This window comes from Eretmochelys imbricata, chromosome 11 (assembly GCF_965152235.1).
Source record: "Eretmochelys imbricata isolate rEreImb1 chromosome 11, rEreImb1.hap1, whole genome shotgun sequence".
NCBI classification, from domain to species: domain Eukaryota; kingdom Metazoa; phylum Chordata; order Testudines; family Cheloniidae; genus Eretmochelys; species Eretmochelys imbricata.
In genome coordinates this window covers 41618066-41630707 of record NC_135582.1, presented here as the reverse complement: position 1 = coordinate 41630707, position 12642 = coordinate 41618066, and the positions used below count along the sequence as shown (strand labels likewise).

Here is a 12642-nt window from a genome sequence, read left to right as displayed (position 1 = left end):
GTAGCTCACGAAAGCTTATGCTCAAATAAATTTGTTCGTCTCTAAGGTGCCACAAGTACTCCTTTTTTTTTGCGAATACAGACTAGCACGGCTGCTACTCTGAAACTAGTCAGTTTATGTTATTTTAGTCAGAAGTTTTTTTATATTTGCCTTTACATTACATTACCAGAAAATGCACTTTTGTGGTATAATTGTATTTTATATGTGTAGTAGGTAGTGATTTCCTTAGTGGAAATTAGTTGGTTTTTCTCCTTCTGGATTGCCTCTTATTGTATCTGCAATTTTGTATTGTAAGAAGCACAAAAGGAGTAAAACATATTAGTCCATCTGATATAATGAAACTCTATTTTGGAGGGATTGTTTTTGTTCTCAGTTTAGTGACTTCTATTATGTGTACAATTTAAATGCTCTGTGCACAGTATGTGATTCTTTGAATTATATTAATTATTTGGGTTGAAGTGATATGATATATTGTTCTGTTTAGGGAGCAAGCTTGAATTTACCACTGACGCCAGAAAACTTCACAGTGTACCTCTGGGTCAAGGACAGGAAGCAGAGGCAGAAATAGCTATGGTAAAAGCATCAAAAGAAGGCCACTGGGTTATACTTCAAGTAAGTCAAAACTCTTCATTTCAACAGTGCTACATTGCAGTGTTAAAAATGGAAGCTTTTCAAAATAATGTGTGTCTAGATAAAACAGCGCTAAATAATGATTACCAACTGCCTTTGTCTCTTCCAGAAGAGAAGCTCAGAACTTAATATCGAGGTCTGAGTGTTAATGGGTCATTGAAAATCACATAAAATGTGAACTGCATCTGCGTTGTGTGGTAGGGAGTTGACTCTAGTATTTTACCAGACACATGCTATTTGATTTACTAATTTATTATCCATAAAAAAAAACCCTTTAGTAAATAAATGTGTAGCAAAAAGAATTGTTACTCTGTGTAATCAGATGAATAGACACAAGCAGGGAAGATTACTGTCATGATGCGGTATATTGTGCTGAACAGATGCACACGATTTTTGCAGATATTGTGTTGTATCCAACTGCTTCCTTACGCCTCAGATTTGCTTGTATCAATAAAATGTTTCATACTTCAAATCAATAGCTCACTGGGAAGCCTATTTCTCTCTCTTACCTCCCCACCCCCTTACCCAGAATATTCATCTGGTAGCAAAGTGGCTTGGCACAGTAGAGGAATTTGTGGAGAAACGCAGTGAAGGAAGTCACCCAGACTATCAGGTTTTTATGTGTGCTGAACGTGCCCCTTCTCCTAAAGATCATGTCATTCCACAGGGAATTTTGGAAAACTCTATTAAAATAACCAATGAGGCACCCACTGGAATGCTGCATAATCTTCATGCTGCACTGGATAATTTTGTCCAAGCAAGTAAAAACATCATAGGAGTTATAAAGTATAAAAATAGGATTATTAAATTTATCAATGTAAAGTCATTTAAAATTGAAAAGTCCCTGACAGTTGCTGCAGGCTGTGAGATAATATAATAGAATAAACTTCATTACATAAAGATCCATTCACAAAATTTTCTTATAGTGGTGTAACTGTACATCAAACAAGAAATTAGATCCTCTCATTCTGAAGCATGAAATATGGCTTCTGATTAAATATATTCCTGTGTCCATGGGAAACAGTTTGCAGACATTACAGATAATTACTGTAGAAATGAGAAATTATTTTGGTGTGGTTTCATTTTGTTCTTTAATTCAGATGCGAGAACATGAATTTTTGTGCCCAGTGGCCACTGGATTATTTTGTATTATTACTGTGTATGGGGTCAGTTCCTCAGCTGGTGTAAATCAATTAACCTTATTGAAATCAATGGGACTATGCCAATTTACACCAGCTAAGAAACTAGTCCGAAGCGTTTTGATCACATGTAATATGAAACATCACTTTGGTTGTACTAGATCATCATCATTTTTCTCTCAACTTGTTTCCATTTTGTAGAATGTGCTTTTAATTAAAACACTTTTATTGATATTTAAAAGATACACAAACACTGATACAGTTAATAATTGCAAGCAACGTTGCATAGACAGGCATAGAAATCAATTAGCTCTTTAACATGAATAGTCACATTAAAGGGAAACCATTAACTTTAATTTTTTGAGAAATTGCCTCATAGCAAAAAAAAAATCTATTTTCTGATAGCTCACATCTTAAATAGTATGGTGTGCAAATCATCTTAGAAAACCCTTTAGAAATTATAATGTCTTTTTTTGTTCCCCTGTTGATGTTTATAGGAGTCTTGTAGCAAGAAAGAAAACAGGTAGCGGACTGTACAGGGGAAACAATGACACAGAAAGTGCCGACAAATGTACAAAGTAAACAAGCTGCAAAAAATAGTGAAGATACTTTTGTCACTAACTTCTGTCAGTTATAGTCATCTGCAGTGTTACTTATAATTATAGGAAGTACAAAATCTTCACACAGAAATTTTCAGATTGATGGAGTCTCTTGAATAAGTGAAATCTCTCTGATTTTTCAGAACCTGCTTGATCAGTGTATCTGTGAACAGGAATTCAAGATTATTCTGTTTTTCACTTTGCTGCTGTCATGCCTTTGTGGATGAGTGGCAGAAATTTGGACTTTGGGGCTAGAACAGAAAGTGCCCTTTTAACAATGGAAACCTCACAATTGCTGACCATGTTCTCTACAACTACCTGGAAGCAAATTCTCAGATTTTTTGCATTTCCTTAAACCTATTTAAGTAAGCATGTGCCATCCCTGACTACTTTGATAAATGTGCTGTACCTAATCCTGTTGTTTCCTGTATGTGCAACACTGGGTTTTTATTTTTAATACGAATTTTAAAGATGATTAACACATTCTACGAAGGATGACTTTGTGCGACCTCTCTTGTGTGACAATTAGAATAGTGGAAATTTTCTGCCCCATCAACTGTTGTTCTGAACCTGACTGGCAAACAGAATTGAATCTTTCTTCACTGAGGGTAGAAATCCCGATACACTAACTACCCTCTGCTCTTTGTCTGAATAATTATTTCATTTCCTTTAGAATCAAACCCTACACTTAAAAAATATCTTTCTTGTAGTAGGTATCCTGGGAAGATCTCTGTTACTTGTTTGGCTAGATTATGTATAGTGGTCATATTACAGACAACTAGGATAGAAGACTTTGTCGCATACAGTTGGAAGAGTATATGCAACCCAATCAGGTAATCAAAGCTTCAGCAACCACAGAAGTGTTTCCAGAGTTAGAGCTCCCCCTGCTGGAAGCTGACACATTTTTATATGTAAACTTAACACTTCTGAAGAATATAATTTTTCTTAAACGTGTGTTATTTGTGATAAGTGCACTGCTGGATCATGATGTGCTATTTCACCTTTCAATTCCCCTGGCTCTTCCATCCATTTTTACGTTGGCAGTGAAAATTATGTCCTTGCATAACATTATTTACCTTAAATCGTTTCATTTTACAATAAAACAGAATCTTCTCCCCATATATAAAAAAGAAAATGTTACAGTAAGGATCCAAAAGGCTAAAGCTTACAATAGTGATTCTGAAGTGTTTTGGACCACTGATTACTATTTTTATAAGGATTCTGCTTAGCTGCTTGTAATTCAATTATTAATGGGTAAATCTCCATAGGGTAGATTAGGATACACCCCTCCCCCCCCCCCAAAAAAAAAAGATGGGTGTGGCTGTTTAGCACCAAATCATTTATGTTAACAAAACTGTTAACACAAGCAGGCTTGTGGGACTTCTGTTGCTTCCTGATTCCAGTTAAGACAGAACTACCCTGCAAAGAGTTCATTCTCAAGATAGTTTCAACTTCCTGCTTTCAGTCTTAGCTGGGAATCAGGAATTAAAGGGACATATGACTATGTAAGATAATTGGTGAAGGAAGTTACCGGAACAGTTAGGAATTGCAGAAAAGATTCCGTTCATCTTTTTTATAAAAATGTTTGGGTCATTTATTACCGTCGTCAGACTGATTTACCTCACCCTGCACATAATCTAGGTTGTGTATTCAGTTCTATGTGACATGGCCTGTACACATCAAGCTTTGGGTTCTTCCCTTTCAAATTCTCAGATGTCAAAGTAAAAATGGAATAGTAATATCAGCTTTTAATAACGTATTACTTTTTAAACATCAAAAACTGTATGGTTAAGTTGACTAAAAATGGATAACTTCATTGTATAACAGCTCTAGATATGCTGAAATTTTAGAGACATCATTGACACACTAGAATAATGTGATATCAAAATGCAGTAGGGATATATCCTTCTGTCTTATATTTACGAGCATCTGCATAGGAATCTAGGAATTGTCAGACTGGATCAGAGCCATGGTCCATCTAGTCCACTGTCCTGTATCCTACAGTTGCTGGAACCAGATGCTTCACAGGAAAGTACAACAAACCTCAGAGTAGGATCTCTCAGTGTGGTATAACCTGTTTCCCAATAAGGTCTCACCCTAACCCATACTGGTTAGATATAGTTTAAGCCCTGACGCATGAGGTTATGTCTGAGTGAAGTTAATGGGACTGGAGTAAAAGCGGAACATCTGTACGTTTTGCCAGGGGAGATTCCCCAGTGATAATCCAGCCTTGCATCCATCCATCCATTGGCACAAAGTTCTATGGTCTGTGGATTTTGGTTTTAAGCAACATTATTTTTTCTCTACCTAGACATCCTCAGATGTGCTCCTCCACTCCTACCCATGTAAGCATCCTGGGTTCAATTAAGGATTTAGCTATTTTAGCTCAAAAGTCTATCTGTCCAATCCATTGATGATTTTTGGTGGTGGTCTTTGATCTCCCTTCAAATATCCAAGATGTCTGCAAATGCATTATAGAGAGGGTTATAATATTTATGGAATTCCCTCAAGTTATAAAATCACATGGTAGGAGTCAGTGGCAGCAAAAGCCCTTTTACGTCATGCTGTACAAGGGAGTTCATTTGTGCACAATTATGACTTTTGTTGTTTAGACAGACACAGATTTTGCACTGAAGTCAATGGGAGTTGTGGGATACAGAATCAGGATCATTCTGATTGTTGTAAACGAGTGGTTCCCAACCCTTCTCTTTGGGATCCCTTTTGACATTGATGAACACTAACCTTCTATTGTGATTCCCTCATCCTACCCCATGAAACAATATATTTGTCACCATACATAGTCCTTTATATCTATTTTTTCTCTCTTCCCTCCTGAACAAGCCACCTGTGCAAAGTGAGTATACAACACTTCCAGATCAGATTGGTGGTGTTTTATACACACCATGCACATATGTAAGTGGCTACACAAAGTGGGAGATAGTGGAGAATCAGGCCGCAGATGTATACAGTGGCAGGCCAAGGCAGTAGCCCACTGGCTCAAACTTCTCTTCCTTTCTCCCGTCCCATGTGCCACTCAGCTCAGCTGTGAGAACACACCCACAGAGCCTGCAGTGTACATTCCCTACCCACCCTGAGCAGTATGTAACCTGCTCTGAGTGCAAGAACAAGAACAAAAGAACAAGAGCAGAAAAGGATTAAAAGAAAGCCAAGGAAGAATGCAGTGAAAAGAAACAAGAATTTTTAAAAAGAGAGCAGAATATAGAGGGGCTGCAGGGAGGGAAGCTGTAACTCCTTTCAAGGAGCTACCCATATTTGCAGTTGGGGTTGCCAGGAATCTGGGGTCATTCAGCTTTCTCTGGCCCTACTAGTGTGGTGCATTCTCTCTCAAAGAAACAGTGGGAAATCCTTTTCCAAACAGATCTGGTGAGGCACTGAAAAAACTTGAGGCCCGGCAGCAGGCACATCTGGACTAATTGTTCATTTTTTCAGTATAATGTCATTTCTGAAGATGAACTTTTTTGCAGTTTCTCTGGAGGAAGCCTTGCATCATGGCACTGCATGCTGCTAACATGTCCCTCATTATAAGGGAGGCGCCTCATTTTAGATTCAAATGTATCTCCATCCCACACAAACCTGGGGTTATTTTACCTTCATTATTGCAGATTACTTGCATCACAAATGCTGAATCACAAAACTGAAGTTAGAGAAAATGGTATTTATCTTTCAGAAATGAGCCCCACATTATTTTAAGGATCCTGCACTACTGCTATTGTTGTTATCGTCATCATCATTATGTATCTTGGCAGGTTGAAAGGTATCACAAAACTGTAAGATTTCAGTAGTAATTTAGCATCCCACAGTAATACTTCAAAAGCATCAAATAGCATTTTGAATTTTAAGTCATTACAAATGTAAATAAATAAATGTACTCCCACCCGTCTGTTGTTTTAAATGTCTAGTAAGCCTAAAATATTTGCGTAGCAGTTTTGAGATACAGCAGAATTTTAGCTTATTATGAGTATATGATATTGAATTAAACAATTTTGCCATTCTGTTCCATAAAGGATAAAGTCTGACTCTCAGCAAACCATTTGAAAAGAACTTATGATGATGATGATACCATAGCTCCATTTTATTTTATGGAGTGTATTGATTGTCAAATAAACAATACATGTATTTTGGTAATAATCTGAAGAAAAAACCATGCCGTTTTATTTTGCAAACCTTACACTATTACTCGCTTTCATTTCAAGAAGGGATGGCTTTTTTCAGTGATACTATCATAAATTGCTTTATTTAATAAATTAATATAAGGAATAATAATGTTACACCAGAGAGCAGCACTTTGTAATTTGGAAGAAATAACATTTTTCTTTTAAAATAGTTCTCTCTATTTTTTAAATTAAAATTATCGGTATGTTTTTTGCTAACTGAAGAAAAACCTGTTTTTTTGCAAATTCATGTAGTTTTTGTCTTGTGAACATCAATATCTGTATGTGATATAAAGAAGTTAATTAAAATATGGAACAAATTTTATTAATTTTCATGGACATAAACTGTTAAGAAGTCATATCATTCTCAGCAATGACTCCATAACGGAATAATTTGATTTATAGCTAGCAGGTTCCTTTTTCTGTTTAGCAAGGATTGTCACTTGTGGTTTGGTGGGTTTTTTTGACAGTTTGATAGGAAGCTAGGTCTTGCTCCTGGGTTTGTGATCCTGGCTTATCAACATTACCCTAAATACACTGATGCAATGTTACCTCCTGAAAGTCCATCCACTGTGGCCTACCCCCCCAATGCAGAGATTGAATTCTTGACAGTGATTTCAGACAAACTGTTCCATATGCTGTTGGAACTGCAATCCAAGGATTCGATTACTGGGGAAGGAGTCTCACAGACTGTGGAAGAAAAGGCTAGTAAAAACAGATTGCAAATCCTTCACAAGATGGTGTGTCGCTTGTTGGTTTCTTCTGCTGGCTCTTTGGTTTCACCAGTAAAAGCTATTCTGTATGGCTTTGATTTGAAATTGGTAATGTGGGAAACTGATCTACAGCCTAAGTGATACATAAAAGAAATCTGAATACATTAAACACCGGTTTGAATCATGCAGCAATCCCTTGTGAGTCTTATTATGCTTTAGTAGAACTCCGCTCTTTAGAATCCTTTGTCAAGCTGCAGTATCCCATTTTCCCATGAACTGTACACCAGAACTTGCCATCCTGTAGGGAAACCCTGTGAAGTGTTCTTGCAGTTTCCTCCAAATTGATCCAGGGAAGGGAGAGTAGGGTTCGTTTCCACGCCCTTCCCATTCCTAAAGAAAAAGCCCACAAATTCTGTGGAGGATTCAGAGGAGGCCAAGTATATCTATGCGGATGTACCTCTCTGGTCCCATGCTAGGAGTGCCAGGTTCTCTCAAATATTCCAGCTTCCCCTGTCAGGAGCCTCCCCTGATACTCCTGCCCTCTTCTAAGGAGGAGCTGGAAGAACTGGGCAGATTTCTGGTGAGGTTGGTTTTCTTCCGTCCTACGTGCCAATTCCCAGACGCACCAAGCGCTTTCTGAGTCCAGAGAGACAAGGGGAGACAGAAGCAGCTGCAATTCTCCATCCCACATACAAAAACAATTGTGTGAATGGGGCAGATCGCGCAAGGGGTACAATTTAATACTGCAATATGGAGTGGTTAGCAAAGTAGTGACCTGAGGACCTCTGTGAAACTCGAAAGCTTGTCCCTTCCACCAACAGAATTTGGTCCAATAAAAGATTTTACCTCACCTACCTTGTCTCTCTCATATCCTGAGACCAACACAGCTACAACATGACTGCAAGACACAAAGTAGTAGTCGATACTCAAGCTGTGACTTTCTTCTTTGCATTCAGACAATCTTTCCAATCAATGTAAGCATGCACATTAAGAGGTCTTATTTTCCAAAGGTCATGCTGGGGCTTTCCCCAGGTAGTTAACATTTAGGTGTTGGCCCCAATCCTGCTATTTATGCATGTACTTAATGTGATGCACTGAGATTAGTCCCACAAGAATCAGTGGAACTACTCAGTGCATAAAGTTAAGCACGTATGTACGTTTGTAACTTCCCCTGCATGTAAATAGCCCCCTAAATTCTACAAATGCTCACATAATTGGATACACAAGAAACTTTCAACATGAAAAACATGAAGGTAAAGGCATACTAGATGAGATACAGGAGAAACTTCTCGAAGAATATAACATGTCTGACATTACCTCAAAAACAGCAGAACACTCCCCATATATACTAGTTTGTTTTCAAGAATGTGAGAGAATGAATATGCTAATACATGAGATAAGGCATTTACTTAAGGGACTTGATTTAGTTCTGGAGGTATGTGTGCTTTGCTTACCTGCCTTGTGGGATGATCCAGTCTAACTAAAGACACGACTGTGTATGCATATAGTAGATGTCTGCATTTTGGGGGGTGTTTTGTCATCTCATATTGCATGGACCTTAAAAAATATTATAACACGGTTTGTCAACTCTAAAATAGCTTGTTTGTTTTTTAAATTGAGTGAAATGAGTGATCACAAAAGGTGCTGCTCAGAAGCCTGAAAGCTTCCATTTATCCCCATATTAGGAAATGACAGTACAACCTTCTGAGTATTGCCTTCTCATTGTGCCTCAGCCCGAGCTTGGAGCTGGTGAGAGGGGAGTTAAATCCCCATGCCCATTCAGTCCTTCAGCCTCTCTGCTGCAAGTGCCACCAAGAGGGGTTGCCAGCTGTGGTGGATATTTTGAGAATGCCCCCATCATGAAGCAGCCCTTAGGCTAGAAGGCAATACCCACTTTGGGAACTCTGTGGGAGGGGGGAAAAATGGATCCACTCAAATCCACCGAGACAGAAATATCGAGTGGTCCAAAATATATACGACTGTGCCCGCTGGAACACTTAAATGGATTCGCATGTGCCTTTGACCATGACTAGAAGGTAATCATTAGCCATTGGATAAGGTTCATACCCTTATCATACATACCCAGTCTCAGAACATACCCAGGTTTAAAATGAGGCTAATATGTGCTGTCCTATCTGGTCGCATGTTCAGTAAGTGCTCCAGGAACACTAACATAAGTAAGACTGTAGCAATAGTTTATAATTACCCTGTAGGGGTTTGTGATCTAATTCTTTCCTTTATTTGTAGTTATTATTCATTGTGTATGACCAGAGTAGATAATAATATTCACTAATTTTGAATATTTAGGGCCAAATGTTCACAAAGGGAAGCCTGATATTTGGATACAGAAATGTCAATGCAGTAACATACCTGCTGTGTTTGGACTTAATGCACATTCAGATCACATTGCGCATCTAAATGGCTTTCTAGATGCCTAACCAGCAGTTTGCATTTATGATCAAGTGCTTTGTATGCAAAGCTGTGACAAATGCACGTATTGCTACAACTGGCTTTTGAAGATATGATCGTTAGTACCAAATTTTGAAAGTAGACTCCAATTTTGACAACTGGAAATACACACATTCCTATTTTTAATTAATACCTATAGAATTGGGGCACTCAAATAGCCATTAATACAAACAAACAGTGAAGCTCCTAACCTGTTTGCCTGTGCCATTTCATGTGGGTGCAGAGAGAGACGGCTCTTAGGATATTCAGTGTATACATATGTATTTCCCCTACATAATGTAATTTGAGTTAATTTAAGAAATGCAGAAAAAATGGAAACTACACTCATGTTTCTGACAATTTCACCTTTTTTATTTTTAATAAATGGCTCGCACTAATTCAAAGAGCCAAGATATTCTTTACACTTGCATGATTTAGCTACCTTATGTGTTTTTACTGGGGGGAAAAAAGCTCTCTATCATTTATCATGTCATCTTATCACAGGCTCTTTGTGAGACGCAAATAGCACACTAATGTTTTCTTTTGTTAGGGTGAGTTGGCAATCTTCTCAGAGCTGGAGCAACTACAGACAGCTCTTTTTTTTTTCTTTTCATATAATCTTCCTGACACTTGGATGAGATTGGTTTATCCATCAACATACAGTCTAGCTCAGTAGTAAGCTGCATGCCAACAGTCAATCAGAATGGACGGTGCCTCTTGCCCATCAGAAAAACAGAATATGAATGATAGGATTTTTTTCCAGCAAATATCCTGTGTCTGTGCATAATTCAGACTAGCTTTTTGTAGCTTGATATTAACTGTAGTGTGAAAAGCAAAAAGATTTTGCATTTTACCTTGCTCTGGACATTGGGCAATTTCTGTAATGTTCTAGTTCTCACTTTTTTTTCTTTTTTCAAATCAAGCTGAGTGCTCTTCAAAGTGACTGGGCAGAGAGCTCTAACATGTAGTATCTACCACTCAAAAGACTAAACATGGACACAGGTCTTCTGTTTGGGTCATGATTCGTAATGTTAATAGATAACAAATACCTTGTTGGGTACATGGAGGGGGAAGTATCAGACTCCAGTGGTAACCGTTGCACAGAACTTTGTATTAAGGACACAGAAACTTGGAGGAGATGTTTCGGAGCAGGCATACAGTGTTGACCCACCCAGTTCTGCTGCTGTGATGGGTAGCATTAATAGCACATCATTTCCAGAAATATACATTAGTCTAGCATCAGTCGTGGGTATCTTATCGCACAAAGGAGTGAAAGTTGGGAGAAGAAAAAAAATTAACTGATGATTAGTTATTTGTTGATAAAAATGTCTGATTAAACACCTTTGAAACACTCCCAGGAGCAAAGAGAAGGGGAGAATGAAGCTCTGCCAGCTTCCACAGCCACAGCTAGTGGAACCACTAGAAGCCACCCAAGGAATTCTGGGTGCTCTCATCCTGTACTGATGCCACCCTAAGCGGAGGGGAGGGGTACGGGGGGGAAGGGGGACTGGTCTCTACCAGTCTGCACTGTACCATCTCTGTAGAGCCACCCAAAGGATAGCAGAGCTCTGCCAGGAACTGCCAGGCATAGCAGGAAAGAGTGCTAAAAAGCAAAACAAGTCCAAACCAGATGAGTTCATCTGAGGCCATTTCAGATCCCTGGAAGAGGAAAAGGGAAGGAGGACATTTTGTTGATCAGAGGAAGGAAATCATAAAGCACCAGAGGTGGATTTTGGAGTAGATCACCCAGAGCATCATGGGGCTTTAGCTTCCCTTGATGGAAAACTGGAGCACCATATAGAGCCTGTGGCGCTTCTGATAGACAACCGTCCTGAGGACAGTAAGCATTGCCATGGGAAAATAAAGCAGTCATGGTAAATTACAAGCTGTTCTCATGAAGGAAAACACGGCTACTCTTTTAAAAAAATAAATGTATGGGAAAGTCAAGCTAGACCCAATATTCATGTCTGGAGAGGACGGGAAAGTATGCACTGATTTAAAACATATCTGACAGACATATTAGGATTTAGCATGAAGGATTATCCTTTGCATAAGGTGCAAAGTGCAGTGAAATCATTGAAAAGCAGAATGCAGTGCAAGGGGGACTCTGTGCCACACAGCTGGGCTCCATGCCAGCTTTCTTTGACTGAGCATAGGGGAGGGGTGGGGCGGAGGGTGGCCCATAGGATATGCATGGGTGTGGCTATTGGGATGGCAGTCTGCATCCATTGGTCAGAGAGCCCACATGGGTGGGGGAGACCAGTAGCCCACTGTTAGAGCCTGCAAATAAAACCTGATTGCCTGTTGCACGTGAAAACCCTTTCTGTAATAATTTGTATTATTGCTATCCGTGGAGGATAGCCTCTCTCTGGCATATACGTTGCAAGGTAAGATGATGCCTCACTCACCCTGATTTTAAAATCTGCTTCTCCTGTATCCCTAATGGACATGTCACCAGCTGAGACACCAGATAAAAACCTTTGCTTTTTTTAAACAGATGCTGTTTCGAAGTGGGGTGAGGTGGGATAAGGAGGTGAAGGGCAAAATCTGAATAAATGCACAGTTTGAGCTTCATGGGCTCAGCAAATATGTCATAGAAACAGCAAGTATGAGTGATTAAATTAAGAAGATAAATGTCAGACTACCTAGTAACTGTATGATCTGTATGATCTCTCAGGATCTTTTGTGCAGCTATCTGAAACTAATGCAAATACTGTCAAATGCTTTCTTACAAGAGCTAGCCATGTTGCCCAGGGTGAGTGTTTTACTCTGCCAGACAAGAGGCCTGGATTCATTCTCTTGCGCTTGCACCAGTAGTCACATCCCTGTGACCCATGGGCTAGAAGCAGCATGTCTGCCCCTCGGGTGGAAGGTGTGCCTCGCATTACCTAATCGTGATCTATTATGAAGCAACATTGAAGGGCTCCCAAGAAGAGAAGAG

General features: G+C 39.1%; 1 pseudogene; it reads left to right on the top strand.

Moving 5' to 3' along the window:
- The window catches only part of LOC144272389 (dynein axonemal heavy chain 11-like), a 188209-nt pseudogene that overhangs the window by 167562 nt on the left and 8005 nt on the right, over positions 1–12642 (top strand).